Source organism: Panthera tigris, chromosome B1 (assembly GCF_018350195.1).
Source record: "Panthera tigris isolate Pti1 chromosome B1, P.tigris_Pti1_mat1.1, whole genome shotgun sequence".
Taxonomy (NCBI): domain Eukaryota; kingdom Metazoa; phylum Chordata; class Mammalia; order Carnivora; family Felidae; genus Panthera; species Panthera tigris.
The window spans coordinates 86,450,754-86,466,365 of record NC_056663.1 but is presented as its reverse complement, the minus strand read 5'-3'; the positions used below and the strand labels follow the sequence as shown (position 1 = coordinate 86,466,365).

General features: G+C 36.6%; 1 protein-coding gene across 10 annotated transcripts in view; it reads right to left on the bottom strand.

Moving 5' to 3' along the window:
• Window positions 1–15,612, bottom strand: part of ELF2 (E74 like ETS transcription factor 2) — a 94,912-nt gene that overhangs the window by 68,323 nt on the left and 10,977 nt on the right. The window contains exon 1 of one of the 10 annotated variants that reach the window (XM_042983877.1): window positions 10,021–10,284. The exons of the other annotated variants lie outside the window; for them this stretch is intronic. The gene's annotated coding sequence lies outside the window, so the exon portion shown is untranslated. Of the gene's footprint in view, window positions 1–10,020; window positions 10,285–15,612 lie in introns of those variants that run through there. 10 annotated transcript variants of the gene reach the window in all.

Genomic DNA, 15,612 nt, shown 5'->3' with positions numbered 1-15,612 from the left:
AGGGAAGGGAAACAAAAATAATATAAAAACAGGGAGGGGGACAAAACAGAAGAGACTCATAAATATGGAGAACAAACTGAGGGTTACGGGAGGGGTTGTGGGAGGAGGGATGGGATAAATGGGTAAGGGGCACTAAGAAATCTACTCCTGAAATCATTCTTGCACGATATGCTAACTAATTTGGATGTAAATTTTAAAAAAGAAAAAAGAAAATTAAAAAAAAAAAAAGAAGCTGGGTTGAGAACAGACAAGGGGACAAGGGCAGAAACAGGGAGATCAGTTAGGAAGCTACTATAATACTTAGGTGAGAAATGATAGTGGTTAGGACCAAAGTGGTAGGTTCTGGAGAGAGTGAAAAGTGGCCAACTGTTGGATATATTCTAAAGGTAAATGGACAAGATTTAATAGCAATTTGGATGTGGATGTGAGATAAAGAATCAAGAATGAATCCAAAGATAGCAGTCAGAGTACACAGGAATAGCCATTAAATGGGATAGGGAAAAGTGCAGCAGGAGAAGTACATGTCCCAAACTAAACACGTTTTCCTGACAGAGGAAACTATGCTTAGCTAAGTAAGCTACCCTAACGCCCACACAAACAATCTAACATGAAGAGTGCCTGAAGTTCAGAGTTCCTGAAAAACAGAGTTCCATCGACACTATCATAGTTTCTCACTCTTCACCCCATTTCTATAATCTCATATCCTCTGCCACAGCTGAGGTCTTATTATCATTTCTCTGTATTGTTTTAATGGCCTCAGAATTTGCCTCCTCATCTCTAATTTTCCCACCCTTCAACTCCATCTACTGCAATATCAGGATGATCCAAGATGGAATAATGTTAAGCCCCTCTCAAAATTCTTCAATAGTTTCTCATCACGGGAGAAACTCTCAGCTTCTTTGGAAACATCCTAATTTAATAGGAACAAGCAAGGGGTATAGGTCTATTTCTCAGAAGTTATGAAATGTTCATTCTGATATGCTCAGGTATGAAAATCACAAATCTAATCCACACTCACTTGTCCAGTCTCATCTTCCATTTCTCCCTTTATCTAACCTTAAACCACAATTGTTTATAGTTCTCTATATTCTTTTCTCTCTTTCTGTGAACATCCTTCCTTTTGCTTGCCCATCTGGCCAATTCCTAGCTGTCGTACAGGTCTCAAGTTGTAAGTACCCTCATCCCCTCAGGCTCAATATCATTTTTTTTTTAATTTTTAAATATTATTTAAATCCAAGTTAGTTAACATATAGTGTAATAATGGTTCCAGGAGTAAATTTAGTGATTCATCACTTACATATAACACCCAGTGCTCATCCCAACAAGTGCCTTCCTTAATGCCCATCACTCATTTAGCCCATCCCCCCACCCAACACCCCTCCAGCAACCCCCAGTTTGTTCTCTGTATTTAAGATTCTCTTACGGTCTACCTCCCTCTCTCTTTTTACCTTATGTTTCCTCCTCTTCCCCTATGTTTATCTGTTTTGTTTCTTAAATTCCACATACGCATGAAATCATGATAGGCTCAATATCATTTTCTAGGACTCTCCTTCCCCGTCCACACCATGTGCCTCCTTCACAAAAACATCAGGGAAATAACAGCTTCCAGTAGATCCTTCACTTGCCACCTCCTATCATCTGTATCAAGCCCAACACCTATGCCTTTGTCTCAGTGCCCTCTAAAACCCTGCTCCTCTTTACCTTCCTAGTCTTACTTGGAACTACTTTCCCCCGAAGTAACAAGTTTTAAAAATCTGTGGTTTATATCACCTAACCAGGGCCTTTCATACAGTAGATACACAGTAAAGATGTGATGAATACAAGAATAAACAAACACGTTCCAATGAAACAAGTATCTTCACTGTTCACATACCATGCTCATCCCCATCCCTATCCCTCTGCTAGTACTCTTCTCTTACCAGGAAGGTCCTCTTCTTTGGTTATTCAAATTCCACCTATCCCTCAAGGACAACTTTTTCCCCACAACTCAGTAACCTCTTTCTTATCTCTTACTACACCAGTTCTTTCAATAATACAGAAACAATTACAATCATGTAAATGCCATTAAAGAAACTACAAAGTATAGTGGAAACATAAAAAAAAAAAAAAAAAAATCCAAGTCGACCTTGGAGAGTTCTGGAGAGACTTCAGAAAGGAACCACCATTTGCTCTGATACTTTAAGCCAGATAGATATTGGCACAGCAATAAGAAGAGAAAGAACTTTGAATAATAAATGCTAGTCTCAGGATTGAAAAGAAACTGTGAAAAATGATAAAAATTTAAGTATCACTCAGGAAATCTCTGCTCAAACTATAATTTAGTTCCTTAGAGTACAAATCACACTCTCATCAAAAAATTGTTTAAGTGTATGACTTCATATAAAGTACAAAAACAAGGAACACTACAACTATAATATTAGAAATAGGATACTATATTACAACAGGCTAGTATAACTAATATACAAAGAATGCTTAAAATAGAGGAATAAAGGACCAAAAAAACAAAGAAAAAATAAAGAAAACACATAAATATACAATTTACAAAAACAGATATAAAGATGGCCTTTAGGGGCGCCTGGGTGGCTCAGTTGGTTGAGCATCCCACTCGGGGTTTTGGCTCAGGACATGATCTCATGGTTCAGGAGATCAAGCCCCTGTCAAGCTCTGGGCTGACAGCATGGATCCTGCTTGGGATTCTCTCTTTCCCTCTCTCTCTGCCCCTCCCCCACTCACACTCTCACTCTCATTCTCTCTCAAAATAAATAAACTTTAAAAATTCTATTAAAGATTTTTATACAATCTACATTAATATACACATGAGTAAATGTGATGTGAATTCTTGTTAAGGTTCCAGTTTTCATGTTGAATTATGGATTCTTGTGTGTTTCATAAACAAAAAGTTATGCTTGGGCTAATTATTTAAGTATGTCGTGAATCAAGGACTATGATTCATATGATTTTATATAACTGGGGTCCAAGGAAGGGGGTTTAAAACCATATTAATTTTATTAGTTTCCCATCCAAAGTGTGAAAAACTCAACTGGTTCCCTTTAAATATGTCATGCAATTTGAAAAAATATTTACTAATCCTCTGGCAAATTCTCTTTTTTTTCATTTTAACAGGTTATGTTAATTGCTTCTGATCTAATTGCTTTTTTTTTTTAATGTTTATTTATTTACTTTTTTTTTTTTTAACGTTTATTTATTTTTGAGACAGAGAGTGACAGAGCATGAACGGGGGAGGGGCAGAGAGAGAGGGAGACACAGAACTGGAAGCAGGCTCCAGGCGCTGAGCCATCAGCCCAGAGCCCCACGCGGGACTCAAACTCACGGTGCGTGAGATCGCGACCTGAGCTGAAGTCGGACGCTCAACCGACTGAGCCACCCAGGCGCCCCAGTTTATTTATTTACTTTGAGAGAGAAGGAGAGTGAGTGTGCATGAGCATACATGTGAGCGGGAAGAGGGGCAGAGAGAGAGAAGAGAGAGAATCCCAAGCACAGTGCAGGGCTCAAACTCACAAACCCTGAGATCATGACCTGAGCTGAAATTAAGAGTCAGAGGCTTAACCCACTGAGCAACCCAGGTGCCCATATTTTCATTCTTTACATATAGTGTCTGGCACACTATGAACATTGAATGTCAATTTATTATTATGTCTTTGTAGAATCTGTCAGAACTGAATCACATTGCTAAAGCTTCACGTAAGAATAAAGCAGTAGCAGAATAGATGATAATTCCTAAAACCTAATTGTTCCTCACGCAAAACGGGGATGTTCATTTTTATAATTTGTTAAAACAAAAATTAGGGGGCGCCTGGGTGGCTCAGTCAGTTGAGTATCCAACTCTTGGTTTTGGCTCAGGTTATGATCTCACAGTTCCTGAGTCTGAACCCCGTGTCAGACTCTGCTCTGAAAGTGGGGAACCTGCTTGCAATTCTCTCTTACCCTCTCTCTCTGCCCCTCCTTGGCTTGCTCTCTCTCTTAAAATAAAGAAATTAACTTTAAAAAACAAAACAAAAAAATAGTACAGCATTTTTTTTTCTTAGTACAACATTTTAAAGGGATAAAAAGTAGAGGCACCTGCGTGGCTCAGTTGGAAGAGCATGCAACTCTTGGCCTTGGGGTTGCGAGTTTGAGCACCATGTTGGGTATAGAGATTACTCAAAAACAAACAAACTCTTAAAAATAAAGGGATAAAAAATAAACTAATGAATCTTTTAAAAAGATTCCCTTGTGAAAATGGGAATGAGATCATTTGGAGGGAACTAAGTCTAAGGAGTATACAGTTTAGAAATATTCGGGCCCGTAAGTCAGAACCAGAAATAATTTTGGCAGCAACAGTTCATGTCATGGGACCTACTTTAGGGCAAGGTGATAGATCCAGATATTTAAAATTGGATGTTAGAAATTTATAGGATAAAAGAAATTGCAGAAAAGCCCTTTTAATCTGGAAGAGATCTTAGTGCTCATTTTACAGAAGAAAAAACACACGGAAGACGCTAATTGAAAAACCCAGTGAAATAACTTGCCAACCATAAAAGCAGTTTTGCATTTCAAGAGTCCCACACCATGGATAACAGTATCTTAACATCCTCATTTACTCATGGCCCTGACATTGTTATCCAATTAAGACACATGTTCTTAATCTTATAGATTCTCATGTGAACTATATATGAATGATATATAGATAAGGAGTGAATTTCGATAATCTGTGACTTCATCTAAATTCCATATAAGATATTTTGATGCTTTTCTTACAAGCATGTTTTGTTGGTTTCTTCAACAAAATAATTACAATGGCCAGATTCCTGGACATAACCTAATTAATGTTAACTTGTTCAACCTATTTTATGATGATTAAACTCTAACAGAGAAGTATCATCTAAAACCACTCTGAATACAGATATCTTAATAAAAAAAATAAACATACTCTGAATAATCAAACTTCACAGTTATTTAAAGAATTGGTGAGTAAAGAGACAAGACAAAATCAACCTGACTTAGCTGCCTACAGTCACCACTGGAAATAAAAATGATATTGCTGCCTAGCTACACTCCTTTAATATTATTATCCTCCTAATCTGCTACCATTTTGCATAATGCTCAAATTCTAGGGCAGCAATAATAAGGGTCAGAATAAGTATACGAAGGAAGCACCTTTTACAACCCAACCTATCTTGAGGCTGAAGATAAGCAACAAAGATCTGATTATTTATCAATAACCTTAAACTTATATGACTATTCATTCCCAGATTTACTTCATGAACTATTTGTAAGAAATAGTAAATTGTGGGAATAAATGTGTTTAGCCAATTTCCAAATCAAGTAAGAACCAGAAAAAAGGACAGGTACTAGGACGTTTAGTTAGGGAAAAAGTAACAATCAAAGTCATGGCTTATGTCCTGACTTTGCTCAGATGTTTGAAAAGTCTCAAGTCTGGTCACAATAGCCCCTTGTATATCAAAAAGAGATACATAAAAGTCTTAAAAGACTTGTTTCAGGGGCACCTGCGTGGCTCAGTCAGTTAAGCCTCCAACTTCGGCTAAGGTCATGATCTCACGGTTCGTGAGTTCGAGCCCCGCGTCGGGCTTTGTGCAAAGAAAGCCTAAAATCTAGTTAGGTTCTATTCCAGAAAGCAAAAAAGGAATTTTCCTTTTTTAAGGAGGGACAAATTGCCAGCCTAGCAACTGCGATCCTAACTTAGTGCAAATAATTCTAAAACCTTAGCCAACTTCTGCACTTTCATGATTTAAAAAGGAAATAAAACTGCCTTATACAAGAATCTTTTTAATATTCTGATTTGATAGGATATGAATCCATTAAAGTGAATTTATCCTGGACGAAAGTCAACAACTAGCTTAGTTTAGGGTATTTTTTCCTTCATTTTCCAAACAATAATGGGATAATTACAGGTAACATTCATACAGCACTTACATCATGCCAGGCATTATTTTAAATTCATTATATTATCAATTGATTTAATCGATACAATCCTACAAAACAGGTATTATCAGTCCCATTTTATATTGGGGAAGACTTGAGACATGAGGAAATTCAAATAACTTATCCAAGGTCAAGCAAGAGGCAAGTGAGTCACAATATCAACCTAAGTAGTAGGGCTCCAGAATCTTAAGTTTTTCTGCCTTATGATTATACAAGTATTTTTGGTTTTGTTTTACTAAAACTATGAAAGAATCACAGAGCATCTTTCCCACCCCACCCTGGGAGATTTTTCTATCTACTTTCTTAATTGGCTTATAACATGGGCTAATTAAAAGGCTTAAAACACGTTAAGTGGATGTTACACATATCTTGTCTACATAAGTAGATAGATTTTTTTTTTCTCTTTTCCAAAAAAGTGGGGGCGGGGGGGAGGGCAGGAAGATGAATTCTTTAACTCATAAATCCTCTCATATAAATTCTATAGGCCTTAGGGAGAAAGTGACAGCATTAGAAATTTTTTCTACTTTGCTCTCTTCAGGGTTGAGTTTGTTTTTAGAAAGAAATGTTGGCCTGGAATTCTGAATTATCAGCAAACAAAGATTCTCAGATATAAGCCTTATATGCTGATTCAAGTTTACCCATATTTCAAGTAAAAGAACCTGGAACCAAAGTATAAACATTTTCGTAATGCTAAATAATAAGGCCCCTGCAAGGGCACCTGGCTGGCTCAGCAGGTGGAGCATGTGACTCTTGATCTCAGGGTTATAAATTTGAACCCCATGCTGGGTGTAGAGGTTATTTAAAAATAAAATTTTATAAATCAATCAATAAGCTGCCTGCAGATGCAACTAGGGGAAAAAGTACACCTACTCTCACTTTGAGGCCTAAACTATTTACAAGGTTACCTAATTATGCTAAGTAAGGTTTACAGCTCCCTCCTCAGGGCCTGGAACATGGGTACATATGGGCCTATAGGATGCATAATGCATGGATGTTATGAACAAATGCATGCTTATTTTTATTTGAAGGACTAAATATCATCTCTTCCATTGTACCTAGGACTCTAATCACCAAGCAAAGGTAAATACACTTCATCCCCAGAGGTTAAAACACAAATCTTTAGATTCTGCAGAGAATTTCTTTTACTCTTGCAGAGGTATATCAGGAGTCTCACATATCTCAGCATATAGTTGTATTCATGGATATACTAAATACACCAATGTACATACGCAATGTTTCTGTCCAGAGAAGCCCATCAGAGACTCAGCACCCAAAGTTTTATTGAGGGTTGCTCACATGGGCACCCTCTACCTCAGGTATACTCAAATTCTAGACGCCTAGGAGGAAAGCAGATGTTCAACATAAACCATATTGTTTGCACAAACAGTCTAGGCACAGTGAATCATCCTTATCAGTTACTGGAAACGCTCTGAGAGTCAAGTTCCCAGATGTCAGCTATGAGCCAACCTTGCAAACAGATCTTTCTAAGGAGAGTAGTCTCAGACCTACTATGTTAAAGTTATTTAACTTCTTAAAGTCTCAGACTCATCTGTAAAAAGGAAAAAAATAACAGAAACTACTTCACGGCTAACATGATTATTACAGTGGTATTAGTCTCCAGTATGATGGCAAGACTTCATAAAGATCACTTGATAATGATGAGGAGGACTACAGAAAGTTATAGTAATGTAAAACTTCAACTTAAAACTTAATCTTTAACCCAGCAGCAACTTTTAGAGGAGGATAAAAACCATAATGATCTGGAATGAAGAGGACATAAACCCCACCTTTCTCCTGTAAAAGATATGGGAGGATTATTTTATTATAGAATGATATTATGAATGAGTTTAAATGCTTGGATAGGACATAGAATAGCATCTCCACTTCCAAAAATTAAGTAAAAATTCATGAAGGCAGAGTTCCTGGAACATTCTCAACTCATCCAGATTATGAAATAAAACATGAGCTTGCCCTGGAAGTTTATTTAAAGCACACTATTAGAGAACGAAAAAGAAAGAGGAAACAATTCACTAATCCTTTTAAAATGAATATACTGTTTCTTACTAATTATCACCTAAAATTAAGATAATCATTAAATTTAGATTTAGAATGGTATATGTTTAACATAGAATTGAGATTTATAAAGAAAACCTATTTTTTAATTCATGTATCTAAATGGTATCCACTGCAAGATTATATATAACATTACTCAAATCGGGCAGTTTGTTCATGAAAACATTGAAACTTTGGCCTTCAAGTATAGATAAGAATCCAAAAGATTCTGAGGTTTAATATTTATTCTGAAATCACTATATTATTTGCTTGTTTTATCCCTAATTCATGAATTTAACTTTTTTCTTACATTTTTAATTATTTTTTAATGTTCAGTTTTCAGAAAGAGAGAGACAGAGCATGAGCAGGAGAGGGGCAGAGAGAGGGAGACACAGAATCTGAAGCAGGCTCCAGGCTCTGAGCTGTCAGCACAGAGCCTGACACAGGGCTCGAACTCATGAACTGTGATATCATGACCTGAGCCGAAGTCAGACAGTCAATCAACTGAGCCACCCAGGCGCCCCTAAAAAAAATTTTTTTTTAATTTTTGAGAGAGAGAGAGAGAGACAGAGTGCAAGTGGGGGAGGGGCAGAGAGAGAGGGAGACACAGAATCTGAAGCAGACTCCAGGCTCTGAGCTGTCAGCATAGAGCCTGAAGCAGGGACTCAAAAGCACGAACCGCAAGATCATGACCTGAGCCAGCGTCCAACACTCAACTGGCTGAGATGCCCAGGCATCCCTTGTCTTACATTATTTATCAAGTTTAACCCTATAATCAATCTACCACAATGTCCCTCTAAGTTTTCTTATTATCGCTAATTATGGCTAAGTAGAAAACTATAGACCATTATAAATTACTGGATTAGAGAAATTTTTTGGTTCTGTTCTTTGGCCAAATTTATAATCCCCAAAATAATGCAAATTAGCATATGCTAACTTGGGAACCAAAACAAATTAGCTTTATTCTATTTTATTTTTTTAAATTTTTAGTGCTTACTTATTTGTGAGAGAGAGAGAGAGAGACAGAGCGTGAGTGGAGGAGCACAGAGAGAAGGAGACAAAGAATCCAAAGCAGGCTCCAGGCTCTAGGCTGTCAGCACAAAGCCCCACGCGGGGCTTGAACCCACAAACTGCGAGATCATGACCTGAGCCAAAGTGGGACACTCAACCGACTGAGCCACCCAGGCACACCCACTTTATTCTATTTTAAATGAATCATATCAAGGATACTAAAGAATGTTTTCTAATTGTCCGGATTTTATCCTGTCCCAAGTCATCTTTTTGTCACCTCCCTATAATGAAGTAAAAGGTGAAGGTATTTTCTTACATGCTTATTGTAAATCTTTCTACCCACCTTACCAACACAAACTAGAATAAAAGCTCCATTAGAGCTGAGCCATAGCTATTTTAATCAGCATTGCATATATATCTCTCAGAAATAGTGCGTAGCACATAACAGACAACAATTTTAACTCCCAACTCAACTTTTCTTGTTCTTGGCTTCCTTTTTCTATTTTACTATCTCTAATACATACACACATGTGTCCTTTGTTAAGCCACTTTAAATCATTTTGGGAAAAAAGTGAGCACCTTTTAACAACTATATATACAATACTGAATATAGTCAGAGTAAGTGGATAGTGATTAAAGGGGCGAAGAAATAAACATTCAGATACACACTATAAGTCAATTATTAACACAAAATTAGAGTAATTTAAAAATACCTTCCAAATTATGGCATATCTGAGGTTTTTTTTATATAGTTAGCTTATTTGAAATATATTTTCAATACATTTTCAATACAGTAAAACCTTGGTTTGGAGCATAATTCATTCTGGAAACGCGCTTGTAATCCAAAGCACTTGTATACCAAAGCAAATTTCCCATAAGAAATAATGGAAATTCAGATGATTCGTTCCATAACCCAAAACTATTCATATAAAAATGACGATGATACTGTAATATAAAACAATAAAGAAAACATAAAACATAAAAAAAATAATAAACAGATTAACCTGCACTTACCCTTGAAAATCTTTGTGGCTGGTGCAAGGGAGACGAGAGAGGAGGGCTACTGTGTAGGACAACTTTCACTGCTATCACTAATGGAATCACTGCTCTCTATTGGCTCAGTGGAATCTTTTTCTGCATAGGGGCCCTTATATACACTCACATGGATGTTGACTACGGTGCAGTATTAATAAACCCTGGTCATACACTGTATTTAATGTAACTAGCAATAAGGCAGCAGAGGACAGGTTCTATATCTGCAGGCAGCCTGACCTAGAATGAAGCAAAGTATTCCCAAGCTTACTCTTGTATGGGAAAGCAAAGGACTGTCCATAGGTGCTTTGAAATGACAAAAAAATACACTAGTGCCAGTTGTGGGCACCTTCCAACATTCTGAAAAATCACTGATTTCTACCAAACACCATGGCCTGAGACTGAAGCATCTGAACATGGCAGACAATCACCCACAATTCTGCAGTGAAAGAGAGAGAGAGAGAGAGAGCAAGCAAGGGAGGGACACAGAGAGAGAGAGGGAGAGAAAGAGAGAGAAGAAACATTGGCTCAGTTGTGATCACGTGATGTTCGGCGTCCCGTACTACTCCTATTGCAAGACATCGCTTGTTTATCAAGTTAAAATTTATCAGAAATATTTGTTCATCTTGCAGAACACTCGCAGAACAAGTTACTCAAAATCTAAAGTTTTACTGTACTAAAAATGTATATCTTAAATATTACAGAAAAGTGCATTTTAAATATCAAAAAATACATGACAATTATAAAGGGAAATATTAGAGATATTGAAGGTTACTATTCACTTTATAAAAACTATAGCTCACTTTTTTTTAATAACAAATAGTGGTACTTTGAAGAGGTAGTTTATCTTCAAAAATGTCATTCACATAAAACTTTGGAGGACTATACTCCACACTGTTTAATCTGAAGTAATTTGAGGTCATAATTATTTTGTGTTAATATTAGTTAGCCAAACAAAAATAATCGACTGTTTTTGCTAGTGAAGTAGGGGGGTAAAAGTTATATACCGAATTATTTAGAAAGTCAGTCATCAAACAACTAACTACATCATGTTATCTGTATATTTTTTGCCTATAATTATGAACAGTTGAAAATCTAATTTTATAATACTAACATGAATTAATTAAAATTGTTATAAGAATGCCTGCCATTGTTATAATTGTATTACAAATTTAAAGTTTCATAGTATGGTATTTTATTTTAGTTTTAGGTAGCTAAATTTCAACTAAGAAACATCTGGAAAGCTATTTTCCCTGCTGTTCTTTATGAAGCTAAAATCATTTAGAAAAAATTCTGCATATGTTTACTCACAGTCAAAAACTGTTAAAGAATAAAGTTACAACCGGGCTGTCAATTAACTCCTTCATCCAGAATGAAGGTCACTGAAGTATTTCTCCAGTGGGTTCCCACCACATGTAGAAAAAAAAAAACCTAGGGGTACCTGTGTGGCTCAGTTAGTTAAACGTCTGACTTTGGGTTTTGGCTCAGGTCATGATTTCACGGTTTGTGAGTTCGAGCCCTGGGTCGGACTCTGCACTGCCAGTGCTTGGGATTCTCTCTCTTTCCCTCTCTCTCTGACCCTTCCCCGATAACCAGCTTGCTCTCTCTCTCTCAAAATAAATAAATAGGGGCGCCTGGGTGGCTCAGTCGGTTGAGCGTCTGACTTTGGCTCAGGTCATGATCTCCCAGCTCGTGAGTTCGAGCCCCACATCAGGCTCTGTGCTGACAGCTCGGAGCCTGGAGATGGCTTCAGATTCTGCGTCCTCCTCTCTCTCCGCCCCACCCCTGCCTGTGCTCTGTCTCTCAAAAATGGATAAACATTAAAAAAAAAATTTAAAAAAAAATAAATAAATAAATAAATAAATAAATAAACTTAAAAAAAAAAAAAAGGAAAAAATCTAAACTCAACATGGTCTATGTAAAGATCAACCCAGGGCTAGCCCACCCCAATTCTCTGACCTCATTCATCTCTCATCTCTTCTTCACTGGCTTGCTGAGCTCCAACTACAGTGGCCCTGTTCCTATAACACACTAAGCTTATGCACCTCCTATTCTCAGATCACAGGTTCTTTCAGATCATCCACAGACAGAATCTTCCTCACTTATCATGCAGATATCACCTCAAGTCCCACCCCTTCACAAAGACATTTCCATCATGATTCCCCCCCTTCCAATTATATTCCAATTCCATGTAGCTTCCCTATCAGTCTCTATTTGATATCACATTACCCTATTTTGTTTCTTCATTATATTTATAAAAATTATCCTAAAATTATCCTACTCGTTTATATGTCTTTGCTTCTTATTTTTTTGAGAGAAACAGCGTGCACACGAGCAAGGAAGGGGCACAGTGAGAGGGAGAGAGAGAATCTTAAGCAGGCCCCGTGCCCAGCACGGTGCCCAACATGGGGCTCTACGTTACAACTCTGAGATCATGACCTGAGCCCAAATCAAGAGTTAGATGCTTAACCAACTGAGCCACCCAGGTGCCCCCCTTTTTTTGTTTGTATGTTTAATGCTTGTCTCCTCCACTAAAATGTAAGTTCCATAAGAACAAGTACTGCATTTATCTTGTTTACTGCAATCTTTCAAGGACCTAAAATGAATTAATATTATTATTATTAAATGTGCTGGCTGATAGGAACATTTTGATATTTTGTAACCATTCTCACACATATCGCTCTTTTAGGCTTCTTCCATTTTTTTCTACCCATTAGTACTTAACCATGAGAGAACTGGTTAACTATAAAAAATATGGACAAGCAAATATATGTTATACTGTATAATCAGTTCAGAAACTGAGCCAAGGTTTCAGATAACGGCATATCTTTCCAATTGTACACTGATCCTATGTATCAATAAACATTAGTAATTTTAAGTAAATTGTTAGTTATGTTTAAATAAAAACTATCAGATGAAATTTAGCATTTATGAGCAATTACATTCACGCACATCATGAAATATAGATGAGAATTATTGAACATAATTTAGAAATACAACAAATATCATTTTAGGATTTAACACACAGTTTAGATATCATCTTCTATCTAAAATTTAATTTTATCTGCAATTAAAGAAACCAAGTTTAAAGAATTAAAGGAGAGTATGACAACTGTAACTCAAAAAATGAGCAATCTCAATAAAGATACAGGCACTATTTTAAAAAATAGGAAAATATGGAAATTCTGGAGATGAAAAGTATAATTCAAGAGTTGGAAACTACAACCAAAATTAAAAATTCACTAACAGAGCTCAATAGCAGATTTGAGATGACAGAAGAGTCCGTGAACTTGGAGATATATTAATAGAAATTACCAATTCTGAAGAACAGAAAAAAAGAATTTAAAAAAAATGAACAGAGCCTCCGAGATTTATGGGACACCATCAAGCATCCAATCTACGTGTAATGCGAGGTCCAAAAAGGAACAGAGAAGGAGAACAGAAAAAATATTTGAAGAAATTATGGTCAAAACTTACGAAACTTTTGAAAAAATATTCATCCATAGATTCAAGTTTAATGAATCCAAAGCAGAATAAACACAAAGAGATCCACACTTAGATGTACCATTATTGAAAGCCAACGACAGAGAAAGTCTTGACAGCACAAAGAATAACTCATTGTAAACAATTGAGGTCAGAAAGCAAGAGACAACATATTCAAGGTGCTGAATGAAAAAATTTCTGTAACAAAGAATTCTATGTCCAGCAAAACTATTCCTCAAAAATAAGGGCAAAAACAGGGGCATCTGGGAGGCTCAGTTGGTTAAGTGGTCGACCTCAGCTCAGGTCATGATCTCACAGTCTGTGGGTTCGAGCCCTGCATCAGGCTCTGTGCTGACAACTCAGAGCCTGTAGCCGACTTCAGATTCTGTGTCCCCTTCTCTCTCCCTACCCCTTCTCCCCTGCTCGTTCTCTCTCTCTCTCTCTCTCTCTCTCTCTCTCAAAAATAAGCATTAAACTAATAATAATAATAAAATAAAGGCAAAATAAAAACAATCCCAAAAAACAAAGATTAAAATAATTCATTTATGACAAACCTGCTTATGAGAAATCCTAAAAGTCCATCCGACTGAAAGAAAATAACCAGCCCATAACCCAACTACACAAAAAGAAATAAGGAGCACCATAAAAGGTCAACATATGTGTTAAGTATAAAAGACTGCGTAAGCATTTTTTTCCTCTTGTACTTGTTGTAAAACACATACAATTGCATAAAGAATATAAAATGGTCCTGTTGGGCTCCTAACATATAAAAACTTAATATGTATGATAATACCACCAGATAGGCTAGGGGAGGAAATGGAGCAAAGTTTCTATATTTTACCATAATTAAACTGGTTAATCTGAAGTACAATGTGACAAAGATACATACTGTATTCCCTAGAGCAAAGAAAATATCCCAAAAATCTAGTTAAAACACTAACAAAGGAATTCAAATGATACTCTGGAAAATATCCACTAACTCCAGAAGAAAAAGATGAACAAAGAAATAAAAAAGAAATGAGACATATGATTGCAGATATAAATCTGACTATCAATGATTATATAAAATGTGGACAGAGTAAACCCTCCAATCAAAAGGCAGAAATGAAAAAGACAAAAGCAGAAATGATCACACTACTTAAAAAAACAAAGCATTTTAACTACATGCTGTCTGTAAGATACACTTTAGACTCAAAACACAAATGGGTTGAAAACCGAAGTATAGAAAAAAATCTGCAACACAAACAGTAAGTATAAGAGAGCTGGAGTGGCTCCACCAATACCAGATGAAATACAACTAGACAAAGAGGAATCTTTCATAATGATAAAAGGTCTTCTTAATAGCAGTGCCCCCAAAACATGAAGCAAAAATTGACAGAACTGAAAGGAAAAATAGACACTCCAGTAATAATAGGGCTTTTAATCTCTCAATAATTGATAGTATGGCTAGACAGAAAATCAGCACAGACATTGAAGGCTTGAAAACTATCACCCAACTTGACCTGTCACCTACAAAACATTCCTCCCAACAACAGCAGAACACATATTCTTTTCTAGCACACAGGGAACATTTTTCAGAAAGGATTACATACTAGGCCATAAAAATGTCTCAAAAAATTTAAAATGAGAAAATCATACAAAGTATGTTCTACTACTACAGGGGAATTAAATAAAAAATCAAGAACAATGTAATTTGGGGAATCCCCAAATAATTGGAAATCAAATAATACATTTCTAAATAACCCAGAAGTCAAGACATCACAAGAAATTTAAAAATATTTAGAAGTGAATACAAATTTTAAAACGCAGAAATTTAAAAATGTACAGGATGCAGCTACCCCAGTGTTTGAAAGGAAATTTAGAGCTTTAAATGCCTGCTCAGTAAAGACCTCAAATCAAGGGGCGCCTGGGTGGCTCAGTCGGTTAAGCGTCCGACTTCAGCTCAGGTCATGATCTCACAGTTCGTGAGTTCAAGCCCCGCGTCGGGCACTGTGCTGACAGCTTAGAGCCTGGAGCCTGCTTCACATTCTGTGTCTCCCTCTCTCTCTGTCCCTTCCCTGCTCATGCAGTGTCTCTCTCTGTCTCAAAAGT